The sequence below is a fragment of the Oncorhynchus keta genome, unplaced genomic scaffold, assembly GCF_023373465.1.
Source record: "Oncorhynchus keta strain PuntledgeMale-10-30-2019 unplaced genomic scaffold, Oket_V2 Un_contig_12248_pilon_pilon, whole genome shotgun sequence".
In the NCBI taxonomy this organism is placed as follows: Eukaryota; Metazoa; Chordata; class Actinopteri; order Salmoniformes; family Salmonidae; genus Oncorhynchus; species Oncorhynchus keta.
The window spans coordinates 212,286-227,557 of NW_026277808.1; the positions used below are offsets into that span (position 1 = coordinate 212,286).

The following is a 15,272-nucleotide window of genomic DNA, read 5'->3' on the forward strand; positions in this document are numbered from 1 at the left end:
AGGAGTGTGGGAGGAGCTGGAGGTCAGGTTCCATCCTGATGATGTGTGTGATTCCTGGACACCAGAGTGTGTTTATGAGTGTGTGTGTAGGGTGTGTAGTGTGTTTACTGTGTGTGTGTGTGATTCAGGGCCCACCAGTGTGTGTGTTGTGATTGGTGTGTGTGTGTGTTTATGACCAGGGTGTGTGTGTGTGTGATTGATTCTGGTGTGTGTGTGACTGTGTGTGTCAGGGATTCGGTGTGTGTGTGTTTATGATTCTGTGTGTGTGTGATTCAGGTGTGTGTGTTTATGATTCGGTGTGTGTGTGTGATTCTGTTGGTGTGTTGTGATTGACTGTGTGATTCGGTGTGTGTGTGTTTACTGATTCGGTGTGTGTGTGTGTGTGTGGCCCACCATGCAGTGTGTGTGTTTGTGATTGTGTGTGTGTGTGTGATTCGGTGTGTGTGTGTGTGTGTGATTCAGGTGTGTGTGTGTGTGTGTGTGATTCAGGGATGTGTGTGTGTGATTCGGTGTGTGGTGTGTGTGTGTTTGTGATTCAGGTGTGTGTGTGTTTGTGATTCTGTGTGTGTGTGTGATTCGGTGTGTGTTTGTGTGTGTGTTCAGGGTGTGTGTGTTTATGATTCGGTGTGTGTGTGTGCCCACCAGTGTGTGTGTGATGTGTGTTGTGGGTGTGTGTGTGTTTATGATTAGGTGTGTGTTGTGTTTGTGATTTGTGTGTGTGTGTGTTTATGATTCGGTGTGTGTTTGTGTGTGTGTTTATGATTCTGTGTGTGTGTGTGTGTTTATGATTCTGTGTGTGTGTGTGTGTGTGTGTGTGTGTTTATGATTCTGTGTGTGTGTGTGTGTTTATGAGGTGTGTGTGTTTGTGATTTGTTGTGTGTGTGTGTTTATGATTCTGTGTGTGTGTGTGTGTTTATGATTCTGTGTGTTGTGTGTGTTTGTGATTCCAGTGTGTGTGTTTATGATTCGTGTGTGTGTGTGTGTGTGTGTGTGTTTATGATTCGGTGTGTGTGTTTATGATTCTGTGTGTGTGTGTGTGTGTTTATGATTCTGTGTGTGTGTGTGTTTATGATTCAGTGTGTGTGTGTGTGTGTTTATGATTCTGTGTGTGTGTGTGTGTTTATGATTCTGGTGTGTGTGTTGTGTGTTTGTGATCCGGTGTGTGTGTGTTTATGATTCTGTGTGTGTGTGTGTTTATGATTCTGTGTGTGTGTGTGTGTTTATGATTCGGTGTGTGTGTGTTTATGATTCTGTGTGTGTGTGTGTGTGTGTGTGTTTTGTGTGTGTGTTTATGATTCAGGGGTGTGTGTGTGTGTGTGTTTATGCCCCGGTGTGAGTGTGTGTGCAGGTATCTGAGCTGCGTACCGAGACAGCCAGGGTCTGGCCAAACTGATGTATTCGGCCGGATCTCCAGTGCCAAACTCCTCTGACCCCGATTGGTGTTGCTATGGGCCCCCGTCACCGTGGACGACACCAGACTACGCCACTGCCTGGAGTGTTCTTCCAGCTGTACGCCCGGGAGAGCAGGTCCACGACACACCCTGATACTCTGGGCCCTAGATACTCTGGTGTGTTTACCTGACCCCTAGATACCTGGGGTTTTACTGACCCCTAGATACTCTGACCCCTAGATGCTCTGGGGATATACTCTGACTGCTAGATACTCTGGGGATATACTCTGACCCCTAGATACTCTGACCCTGTGGGGATATACTCTGACCCCTAGATACTGACTGACCCCTAGATACTCTGGGGATATACTCTGACCCCTTCAGGGCCTGACCCCTAGATACTCTGTGGGATATCTCTGACCCCTAGATACTCTGTTTACTAGACTCTGTGGGATATACTCTGACCCCCACCCTGACCCCTAGATACTGACTGGGGATGTTCTGACCCCTAGATACTCTGGGGATATACTCTGACCCCTAGATACTCTGGGGATATACTCTGACCCCTAGATACTCTGGGGATATACTCTGACCCCTAGATACTCTGGGGATATACTCTGACCCTAGATACTCTGGGGATATACTCTGACCCCTAGATACTCTGGGGATATACTCTGACCCTAGATACTCTGGGGATATACTCTGACCCCTAGATACTCTGACCCCTAGATACTCTGGGGATATCAGGGACCCCTAGATACCCCTAGATACTCTGACCCCTAGATACTCTGACCCCTAGATACTCTGTATATGACAGCACCAGTGTTCAGGGTTCCTCATTGTTACCAGGATTGTGTTTACATTGTAGAATAATACCCATCAGAAGTGAAATATTTCTGACACCAAACCAAACAAGTGTTAAACAAATAAAAATATATTTTAGATTCTTCAAAATATCCACCCTTTGCCTTGATGACAGACCTTTGCACCCGCTTGGCATTCTCTCAACCAGCTTCACCTGGAATGCTTTTCAACAGTCTTGAAGGAGTTCCCCATATGCTGAGCACTTGTTGGCTGTTTTTCCTTCACTCTGCGGTCCAACTCATCCCAAAACATCTCCATTGGGTTGAGGTCGGGTGATTGTGGAGGCCAGGTCATCTGATGCAGCACTCCATCACTCTCCTTCGTCAAATGGCCCTTACACAGCCTGGAGGTGTGTTGGGTCATTGTCCTGTTGAAAAACAGAGGATAGTCCCATTAAGCGCAAACCAGAAGTCTGCCTTGAATTCTAAATATATAATTGACAGTGTCACAGGCAAAGCACCCCCACATCATCACACCTCCTCCTCCATGCTTCGCGGTGGGAACCACACACCATCACACCTCCTCCTCCATGCTTCGCGGTGGGAACCACACATCATCACACCTCCTCCTCCATGCTTACGCGGTGGGAACCACACATCATCACACCTCCTCCTCCATGCTTCTGACTGTGTGTGTTCAGGGGCCCACCATCAGTGTGTTCACTGACTCAGGGCCCTCCATGCCCGACTGGTGGGAACCACACATGCTGAGGTCATCCGTTCACCTACTCTGTGTCTCACAAACATCGCAGATTTGGACTCATCAGACCAAAGGACAGATTTCCACCGGTCTAATGTCCACTGCTTGTGTTTATTGGCCCGAATAAGTCTCTTCTTCTTATTGGTGTCCTTTAGTAGTGGTTTCTTGACAGCAATTCGACCATGAAGGCCTGATTCACACAGTCTCCTCTGAACAGTTGATGTTGAGATGTGTCTGTTACTGAACTCTGAAGCCTTTATTTGGGCTGCAATCTGAGGCTGGTAACTAATGAACTCATCCTCTGCAGCAGGGGAACTCTGGGTCTTTCCTGTGCGCTCCTCATGAGAGCCAGTTTCATCACAGCACTTGATGGTTGTTTACTGACTTCATGTTTGACTGACCTTCATGTCTTAAAGTAAATGATGGACTGTCATTTCTCTTTGCTTATTTGAGCTGTTCTTGCCCTAATATGGACTGGGTCTTTTACCAAATAGGGCTATCTTCTGTATACCCCTCCTACCTCATCACAACACAACTGATTGGCTCAAAAGCATTAAGAAGGAAAGAAATTGCCCACATGAAGCTTAACTGTAAGGGTTAGTTCATATTTGGCCCACCAGCTGTTTTGAAATGCACTGTGTGTACCTCAGAAGCTGGTTGAGAGTGTGTTTACTGACTGTGTGTTCAGGGCCCACCAGGAGTGTGTTTACTGACTGTGTGTTCAGGGCCCACCAGGAGTGTGTTTACTGACTGTGTGTGTTCAGGGCCCACCAGGAGTGTGTTTACTGACTGTGTGTTCAGGGCCCACCAGCAGTGTGTTTACTGACTGTGTGTTCAGGGCCCACCAGGAGTGTGTTTACTGACTGTGTGTTCAGGGCCCACCAGGAGTGTGTTTACTGACTGTGTGTTCAGGGCCCACCAGGAGTGTGTTTACTGACTGTGTGTTCAGGGCCCACCAGGAGTGTGTTTACTGACTGTGTGTTCAGGGCCCACCAGCAGTGTGTTTACTGACTGTGTGTTCAGGGCCCACCAGGAGTGTGTTTACTGACTGTGTGTGTTCAGGGCCCACCAGCAGTGTGTTTACTGACTGTGTGTTCAGGGCCCACCAGGAGTGTGTTTACTGACTGTGTGTGTTCAGGGCCCACCAGGAGTGTGTTTACTGACTGTGTGTTCAGGGCCCACCAGGAGTGTGTTTACTGACTGTGTGTTCAGGGCCCACCAGGAGTGTGTTTACTGACTGTGTGTTCAGGGCCCACCAGGAGTGTGTTTACTGACTGTGTGTGTTCAGGGCCCACCAGGAGTGTGTTTACTGACTGTGTGTTCAGGGCCCACCAGGAGTGTGTTTACTGACTGTGTGTTCAGGGCCCACCAGGAGTGTGTTTACTGACTGTGTGTTCAGGGCCCACCAGGAGTGTGTTTACTGACTGTGTGTGTTCAGGGCCCACCAGCAGTGTGTTTACTGACTGTGTGTGTTCAGGGCCCCCACTGACTGTGTGTTCAGGGAGTGTGTTTACTGACTGTGTGTTCAGGGCCCACCAGAGTGTGTTTACTGACTGTGTGTTCAGGGCCCACCAGCAGTGTGTTTACTGACTGTGTGTTCAGGGCCCACCAGGAGTGTGTTTACTGACTGTGTGTTCAGGGCCCACCAGGAGTGTGTTTACTGACTGTGTGTTCAGGGCCCACCAGGAGTGTGTTTACTGACTGACTGTGTGTTCAGGGCCCACCAGGAGTGTGTTTACTGACTGTGTGTTCAGGGCCCACCAGGAGTGTGTTTACTGACTGTGTGTTCAGGGCCCACCAGGAGTGTGTTTACTGACTGTGTGTGTTCAGGGCCCACCAGGAGTGTGTTTACTGACTGTGTGTGTTCAGGGCCCACCAGGAGTGTGTTTACTGACTGTGTGTTCAGGGCCCACCAGGAGTGTGTTTACTGACTGTGTGTTCAGGGCCCACCAGCAGTGTGTTTACTGACTGTGTGTTCAGGGCCCACCAGGAGTGTGTTTACTGACTGTGTGTTCAGGGCCCACCAGGAGTGTGTTTACTGACTGTGTGTTCAGGGCCCACCAGGAGTGTGTTTACTGACTGTGTGTTCAGGGCCCACCAGGAGTGTGTTTACTGACTGTGTGTGTTCAGGGCCCACCAGGAGTGTGTTTACTGACTGTGTGTTCAGGGCCCACCAGGAGTGTGTTTACTGACTGTGTGTTCAGGGCCCACCAGGAGTGTGTTTACTGACTGTGTGTGTTCAGGGCCCACCAGGAGTGTGTTTACTGACTGTGTGTTCAGGGCCCACCAGGAGTGTGTTTACTGACTGTGTGTTCAGGGCCCACCAGGAGTGTGTTTACTGACTGTGTGTGTTCAGGGCCCACCAGCAGTGTGTTTACTGACTGTGTGTTCAGGGCCCACCAGGAGTGTGTTTACTGACTGTGTGTTCAGGGCCCACCAGGAGTGTGTTTACTGACTGTGTGTTCAGGGCCCACCAGGAGTGTGTTTACTGACTGTGTGTTCAGGGCCCACCAGGAGTGTGTTTACTGACTGTGTGTTCAGGGCCCACCAGGAGTGTGTTTACTGACTGTGTGTTCAGGGCCCACCAGGTTTAGTGTGTTTACTGACTGTGTGTTCAGGGCCCACCAGGAGTGTGTTTACTGACTGTGTGTGTTCAGGGCCCACCAGGAGTGTGTTTACTGACTGTGTGTGTTCAGGGCCCACCAGGAGTGTGTTTACTGACTGTGTGTGTTCAGGGCCCACCAGGAGTGTGTTTACTGACTGTGTGTTCAGGGCCCACCAGGAGTGTGTTTACTGACTGTGTGTTCAGGGCCCACCAGGAGTGTGTTTACTGACTGTGTGTGTTCAGGGCCCACCAGGAGTGTGTTTACTGACTGTGTGTTCAGGGCCCACCAGGAGTGTGTTTACTGACTGTGTGTGTTCAGGGCCCACCAGGAGTGTGTTTACTGACTGTGTGTTCAGGGCCCACCAGCAGTGTGTTTACTGACTGTGTGTGTTCAGGGCCCACCAGGAGTGTGTTTACTGACTGTGTGTTCAGGGCCCACCAGCAGTGTGTTTACTGACTGTGTGTGTTCAGGGCCCACCAGGAGTGTGTTTACTGACTGTGTGTGTTCAGGGCCCACCAGCAGTGTGTTTACTGACTGTGTGTTCAGGGCCCACCAGGAGTGTGTTTACTGACTGTGTTCAGGGCCCACCAGAAGTGTGTTTACTGACTGTGTGTTCAGGGCCCACCAGGAGTGTGTTTACTGACTGTGTGTGTTCAGGGCCCACCAGGAGTGTGTTTACTGACTGTGTGTTCAGGGCCCACCAGGAGTGTGTTTACTGACTGTGTGTTCAGGGCCCACCAGGAGTGTGTTTACTGACTGTGTGTGTTCAGGGCCCACCAGCAGTGTGTTTACTGACTGTGTGTTCAGGGCCCACCAGGAGTGTGTTTACTGACTGTGTGTTCAGGGCCCACCAGTGTTTAGTGTGTTTACTGACTGTGTGTTCAGGGCCCACCAGGAGTGTGTTTACTGACTGTGTGTTCAGGGCCCACCAGGAGTGTGTTTACTGACTGTGTGTTCAGGGCCCACCAGGAGTGTGTTTACTGACTGTGTGTGTTCAGGGCCCACCAGGAGTGTGTTTACTGACTGTGTGTGTTCAGGGCCCACCAGGAGTGTGTTTACTGACTGTGTGTTCAGGGCCCACCAGCAGTGTGTTTACTGACTGTGTGTTCAGGGCCCACCAGGAGTGTGTTTACTGACTGTGTGTTCAGGGCCCACCAGGAGTGTGTTTACTGACTGTGTGTGTTCAGGGCCCACCAGGAGTGTGTTTACTGACTGTGTGTTCAGGGCCCACCAGGAGTGTGTTTACTGACTGTGTGTTCAGGGCCCACCAGGAGTGTGTTTACTGACTGTGTGTTCAGGGCCCACCAGGAGTGTGTTTACTGACTGTGTGTTCAGGGCCCACCAGGAGTGTGTTTACTGACTGTGTGTTCAGGGCCCACCAGGAGTGTGTTTACTGACTGTGTGTTCAGGGCCCACCAGGAGTGTGTTTACTGACTGTGTGTTCAGGGCCCACCAGGAGTGTGTTTACTGACTGTGTGTGTTCAGGGCCCACCAGGAGTGTGTTTACTGACTGTGTGTTCAGGGCCCACCAGGAGTGTGTTTACTGACTGTGTGTTCAGGGCCCACCAGGAGTGTGTTTACTGACTGTGTGTGTTCAGGGCCCACCAGGAGTGTGTTTACTGACTGTGTGTTCAGGGCCCACCAGGAGTGTGTTTACTGACTGTGTGTTCAGGGCCCACCAGGAGTGTGTTTACTGACTGTGTGTTCAGGGCCCACCAGGAGTGTGTTTACTGACTGTGTGTGTTCAGGGCCCACCAGGAGTGTGTTTACTGACTGTGTGTGTTCAGGGCCCACCAGGAGTGTGTTTACTGACTGTGTGTGTTCAGGGCCCACCAGGAGTGTGTTTACTGACTGTGTGTTCAGGGCCCACCAGGAGTGTGTTTACTGACTGTGTGTTCAGGGCCCACCAGGAGTGTGTTTACTGACTGTGTGTTCAGGGCCCACCAGGAGTGTGTTTACTGACTGTGTGTTCAGGGCCCACCAGGAGTGTGTTTACTGACTGTGTGTTCAGGGCCCACCAGGAGTGTGTTTACTGACTGTGTGTTCAGGGCCCACCAGGAGTGTGTTTACTGACTGTGTGTTCAGGGCCCACCAGGAGTGTGTTTACTGACTGTGTGTTCAGGGCCCACCAGCAGTGTGTTTACTGACTGTGTGTGTTCAGGGCCCACCAGGAGTGTGTTTACTGACTGTGTGTGTTCAGGGCCCACCAGGAGTGTGTTTACTGACTGTGTGTTCAGGGCCCACCAGGAGTGTGTTTACTGACTGACTGTGTGTTCAGGGCCCACCAGGAGTGTGTTTACTGACTGTGTGTTCAGGGCCCACCAGAGTGTGTTTACTGACTGACTGTGTGTTCAGGGCCCACCAGGAGTGTGTTTACTGACTGTGTGTGTTCAGGGCCCACCAGGAGTGTGTTTACTGACTGTGTGTTCAGGGCCCACCAGGAGTGTGTTTACTGACTGTGTGTGTTCAGGGCCCACCAGGAGTGTGTTTACTGACTGTGTGTTCAGGGCCCACCAGGAGTGTTCAGGGCCCACCAGAGTGTGTTTACTGACTGTGTGTTCAGGCCCACCAGGAGTGTGTTTCAGGGCCCACTATACTGTGACTGTGTGGGGCCCACCAGAGTGTGTTTACTGGACATGTGTTCAGGGCCCACCAGGAGTGTGTTTACTGACTGTGTGTTCAGGGCCCACCAGGAGTGTGTAGAGTGTTTGTTTACAGGACTGTATTTCCTGCCCACCCTGTGTTTAGACCCTGTTGAAGGGCCCACCAGCAGTGTGTTTACTGACTGTGTGTTCAGGGCCCACCAGGAGTGTGTGATGGGGCTTCCTAGCCCACCCTCCAGACACACTGGTAATATTTAATATAAGTCTATATTAGTGACTGTGTGTTACAGGACCTTACCAACGTAGCAGAGCTGCTATGTGTAATAGTGATGGGGGGGGGTCCATAGATATACAGACCTCTAACCCACAGGTAATATTTAATATAACCTCTATATAATAGTGATGGGGGGGGTCCATAGATATACAGACCTCTAACACACAGGTAATATTTAATATAACCTCTATATAATAGTGATGGGGGGTCCATAGATATACAGACCTCTAACACACAGGTAATATTTAATATAACCTCTATATAATAGTGATGGGGGGGGGTCCATAGATATACAGGCCTCTAACACACAGGTAATATTTAATATAACCTCTATATAATAGTGATGGGGGGTCCATAGATATACAGACCTCTAACACACAGGTAATATTTAATATAACCTCTATATAATAGTGATGGGGGGGGTCCATAGATATACAGACCTCTAACACACAGGTAATATTTAGGGGGGTCCATAGATATACAGACCTCTAACACACAGGTAATATTTAGGGGGGTCCATAGATATACAGACCTCTAACACACAGGTAATATTTAATATAACCTCTATATAATAGTGATGGGGGGGGTCCATAGATATACAGACCTCTAACACACAGGTAATATTTAATATAACCTCTATATAATAGTGATGAGGGGGGGTCCATAGATATACAGACCTCTAACACACAGGTAATATTTAATATAACCTCTATATAATAGTGATGGGGGGGGTCCATAGATATACAGACCTCTAACACACAGGTAATATTTAATATAACCTCTATATAATAGTGATGGGGGGTCCATAGATATACAGGCCTCTAACACACAGGTAATATTTAATATAACCTCTATATAATAGTGATGGGGGGGCATAGATATACAGACCTCTAACACACAGGTAATATTTAATATAACCTCTATATAATAGTGATGGGGGTCCATAGATATACAGGCCTCTAACACACAGGTAATATTTAATATAACCTCTATATAATAGTGATGGGGGGGTCCATAGATATACAGGCCTCTAACACACAGGTAATATTTAATATAACCTCTATATAATAGTGATGGGGGTCCATAGATATACAGACCTCTAACACACAGGTAATATTTAATATAACCTCTATATAATAGTGATGGGGGGGGTCCATAGATATACAGACCTCTAACACACAGGTAATATTTAATATAACCTCTATATAATAGTGATGGCCTCTAACATAGATATACTCTATATAATAGTGATCTCTAAACATAGATATAAACCTCTTAATATAATATAACCTCTATATAATAGTGATGGGGGGTCCATAGATATACAGACCTCTAACACACAGGTAATATTTAATATAACCTCTATATAATAGTGATGGGGGTCCATAGATATACAGACCTCTAACACACAGGTAATATTTAATATAACCTCTATATAATAGTGATGTACAGACCTCTAACACCGTAATATTTAATATAACCAGGCCTCTAGGGTCCACAATATACAGGCCTCTAAACACATGTAGAATCACAATAATAGAATCACAATACATGTAGAATCACAATACATGTAGAATCACAATACACGTAGAATCACAATACATGTAGAATCAATATACACGTAGAATCACAATACACGTAGAATCACAATCACATGTAGAATACAGGTAATATTTAGAATCACAATACATGTAGAATCACAATACACGGAGAATCAGAATGTACATGTAGAATAATACATGTAGAATCACAATACACGTAGAATGGGGAAGAATCACAATACACGTAGAATCACAATACACGTAGAATCACAATACACGTAGAATCACAATACACGTAGAATCACAATACATGTAGAATAATACATGTAGAATCACAATACACGTAGAATCACAATACACGTAGAATCACAATACACGTAGAATCACAATACACGTAGAATCACAATACATGTAGAATCACAATACATGTAGAATCACAATACACGAGAATCACAATACACGAGAATCACAATACACGTAGAATCACAATACATGTAGAATCACAATACATGTAGAATCACAATACACGTAGAATCACAATACACGTAGAATCACAATACACGTAGAATCACAATGAGAATCACAATACATGTAGAATAATACACGTAGAATCACGTAGAATCATGTAGAATCACGATATGTAGAATCACAATACATGTAGAATCACAATACACGTAGAATCACAATACACGTAGAATCACAATACACGTAGAATCACATGAGAATCACAATACATGTAGAATCACAATACACGTAGAATCACAATACATGAATAATGAGAATCACAATACACGAGAATCACAATACATGTAGAATAATGAGAATCACATGTAGAATCACAATACATGTAGAATCACAATACACGGAGAATCACAATACATGTAGAATCACAATACACGTAGAATCACAATACACGTAGAATCACAATACATGTAGAATCACAATACACGTAGAATCACAATACACGTAGAATCACAATACACGTAGAATCACAATACATGTAGAATGGAGAATCACAATACATGTAGAATCACAATACATGTAAGAATCACAATACATGTAGAATCACAATACATAGAATCACAATACACGTAGAATCACAATACACGTAGAATCACAATACACGTAGAATCATGTAGAATCACAATACACGTAGAATCACAATACACGGAGAATCACAATACATGTAGAATCACAATACACGTAGAATCACAATACATGTAGAATCACAATACACAGAATCACAATACATGTAGAATCACAATACATGTAGAATCACAATACACATAGAATCATGAGAATCACAATACATGAGAATCACAATACATGTAGAATCACAATACACGTAGAATCACAATACATGTAGAATCACAATACACGTAGAATCACAATACACGTAGAATCACAATACACGTAGAATCACAATACACGTAGAATCACAATACACGTAGAATCACAATACACGTAGAATCACAATACACGTAGAATCACAATACATGTAGAATCACAATACACGTAGAATCACAATACATGTAGAATCACAATACATGTAGAATAATGAGAATCACAATACATGTAGAATCACAATACACGTAGAATCACAATACACGTAGAATCACAATACACGTAGAATCACAATACACGTAGAATCACAATACATGTAGAATCACAATACATGTAGAATAATGAGAATCACAATACATGTAGAATCACAATACATGTAGAATCACAATACACGTAGAATCACAATACACGTAGAATCACAATACACGTAGAATCACAATACATGTAGAATCACAATACATGTAGAATCACAATACACGTAGAATCACAATACACGTAGAATCACAATACACGTAGAATCACAATACACGTAGAATCACAATACATGAATCACGAGAATCACAATACACGTAGAATCACAATACACGTAGAATCTGAAGTGTGTAGAATCACAATACACGTGCAATCGTGAGAATCACAATACGTGTAGAATCACAATACATGTAGAATCACAATACATGTAATGTAGAATCACAATACACGTAGAATCATGAGAATCACAATACACGTAGAATCACAATACATGTAGAATCACACAGGGTGTAATGTAGAATCACAATACACGTGTAGAATCACAATACACGTAGAATCACAATACACTAGAATCACAATACACGTAGAATCACAATACATGTAATGTAGAATCACAATACGTAGAACACACGTAGAATCACAATACACGTAGAATCACAATACACGTAGAATCACAATACACGTAGAATCACAATACATGTAGAATCACAATACACGTAGAATCACAATACACTGTTAGAATCACAATACACGTAGAATCACAATACCGTAGAATCACAATACACGTAGAATCACAATACATGTAGAATCACAATACATGAATTACTGGTCTCATCCCTCAGTCTGAAGTGTGTTCTCTGGACAAACGTGTGCGTGTGTGCGTGTGTGCGTGTCAGTCTGAAGTGTGTTACAACACCTGGTGTGAGGCAACACCTGTGCCGTGTGTGCGTGCGTGTGTGTGTGTGTGTGTGTGTGTGTGTGTGTGTGCTCAGGAGTGTGTGTCCATGACCACCTGGCAGTGCGTGTGTGGTGCGAGATGCTGAATGACTGGCCAGCACCCGGTCCCCTCTTCGCCAAAGTCCTGAACAGTCTGGAGCTCAGTGCTGATGGCAACACAACTAGAGACCTGGTGACCCTGTTACAACAAGTTACTCAGGTACAGTACTGACAACAACACCTGGTGACCCTGTTACAACACCTGGTGACCCTGTTACAACAAGTTACTCAGGTACAGTACTGACAACAACACCTGGTGACCCTGTTACAACACCTGGTGACCCTGTTACAACAAGTTACTCAGTACAGTACTGACAACAACACCTGGTGACCCTGTTACAACACCTGGTGACCCTGTTACAACACCTGGTGACCCTGGTACAACACCTGGTGACCCTGTTACAACAAGTTACTCAGGTACAGTACTGACAACAACACCTGGTGACCCTGTTACAACACCTGGTGACCCTGTTACAACACCTGGTGACCCTGTTACAACACCTGGTGACCCTGTTACAACAAGTTACTCAGGTACAGTACTGACAACAACACCTGGTGACCCTGTTACAACACCTGGTGACCCTGTTACAACAAGTTACTCAGGTACAGTACTACAACACCTGGTGACCCTGTTACAACACCTGGTGACCCTGTTACAACAAGTTACCCAGTACAGTACTGACAACAACACCTGGTGACCCTGTTACAACACCTGGTGACCCTGTTACAACAAGTTACTCAGGTACAGTACTGACAGCAACACCTGGTGACCCTGTTACAACACCTGGTGACCCTGTTACAACAAGTTACCTGGTACCCCTGTTACAACACCTGGTGACCCTGTTACAACACCTGGTGACCCTGTTACAACAAGTTACTCAGGTACAGTACTGACAACAACACCTGGTGACCCTGTTACAACACCTGGTGACCCTGTTACAACAACACCAGGTACAGTACTGACAACAACACCTGGTGACCCTGTTACAACACCTGGTGACCCTGTTACAACAAGTTACTCAGGTACAGTACTGACAAACAACACCTGGTGACCCTGTTACAACACCTGGTGACCCTGTTACAACAAGTTACTCAGGTACAACACCTGGTACTGACAACAACACCTGGTGACCCTGTTACAACACCTGGTGACCCTGTTACAAACAACACCTGGTGACCCTGTTACAACAAGTTACAACACCTGGTGACCCTGTACAACACAACACCTGTGACCCTGTTACAACACCTGGTGACCCTGTTACAACAAGTTACTCAGGTACAGTACTGACAACAAATACCTGGTGACCCTGTTACAACACCTGGTGACCCTGTTACAACAAGTTACTCAGGTACAGTACTGACACAACACCTGGTGACCCTGTTACAACACCTGGTGACCCTGTTACAACAGTTACTCAGGTACAGTACTGACAACAACACCTGGTGACCCTGTTACAACACCTGGTGACCTGTTACAACAAGTTACTCAGGTACAGCCACAACAAGTTACTCAGGTGACCCTGTTACAACACTGGTGACAGTACTGACAGCAACACCTGGTGACCCTGTTACAACAAGTTACTCAGGTACAGTACTGACAACAACACCTGGTGACCCTGTTACAACACTCAGGTACAGTACCTGTTACAACACCTGGTGACCCTGTTACAACACACCTGGTGACCCTGTTACAAGCTACTCAGGTACAGTTGACAACAAGTTACTCAGGTACAGTACTGACAACAACACCTGGTGACCCTGTTACAACAAGTTACTCAGGTACAGTACTGACAACAACACCTGGTGACCCTGTTACAACACCTGGTGACCCTGTTACAACACCTGGTGACCCTGACAACAACACCTGGTGACCCTGTTACAACACCTGGGTGACCCTGTTACAACAAGTTACTCAGGTACAGTACTGACAACAACACCTGGTGACCTGTTACAACACCTGGTGACCCTGTTACAACAAGTTACTCAGGTACAGTACTGACAACAACACCTGGTGACCCTGTTACAACACCTGGTGACCTGTTTACAACAGATTACTCAGGTACATTTTGATAAGCAACACCACGTGACCCTGTTTTTAACAAGTTACTCAGGTACAGTATGACAACAACACCTGGTGACCCTGTTGCCCCGCAGCACCTGGTGACCCTGTTACAACACAACTGGTGACCCTGTTACAACAAGTTACTCAGGTACAGTACTGACAACAACACCTGGTGACCCTGTTACAACACCTGGTGACCCTGTTACAACACCTGGTGACCCTGTTACAACAAGTTACTCAGGTACAGTACTGACAACAACACCTGGTGACCCTGTTACAACACCTGGTGACACTGTTACAACAAGTTACTCAGGTACAGTACTGACAACAACACCTGGTGACCCTGTTACAACACCTGGTGACCCTGTTACAACAAGTTACTCAGGTACAGTACTGACAACAACACCTGGTGACCCTGTTACAACACCTGGTGACCCTGTTACAACAAGTTACTCAGGTACAGTACTGACAACAACACCTGGTGACCCTGTTACAACAAGTTACTCAGGTACAGTACTGACAACAACACCTGGTGACCCTGTTACAACACCTGGTGACCCTGTTACAACAAGTTACTCAGGTACAGTACTGACAACAACACCTGGTGACCCTGTTACAACAAGTTACTCAGGTACAGTAC

At 46.0% G+C, this 15,272-nt stretch overlaps 1 long non-coding RNA gene across 2 annotated transcripts; it reads right to left on the reverse strand.

The window, feature by feature from the left end:
- Positions 1-12,646: 12,646 nt before the first annotated feature.
- Positions 12,647-15,243, reverse strand: LOC127917834 (uncharacterized). Of its 2 annotated transcripts, XR_008097843.1 has the most exons (6): positions 14,988-15,243; positions 14,802-14,894; positions 14,516-14,599; positions 14,320-14,421; positions 12,958-13,143; positions 12,647-12,823 (listed from the first exon to the last, which is right to left on the reverse strand). It is a non-coding gene; the product is annotated as an uncharacterized LOC127917834 (long non-coding RNA). The 2 variants fall into 2 exon arrangements; XR_008097842.1 differs by lacking the exon at positions 14,516-14,599 and having other exon boundaries at positions 12,647-12,844; positions 13,009-13,143; positions 14,320-14,391.
- Positions 15,244-15,272: the final 29 nt, after the last annotated feature.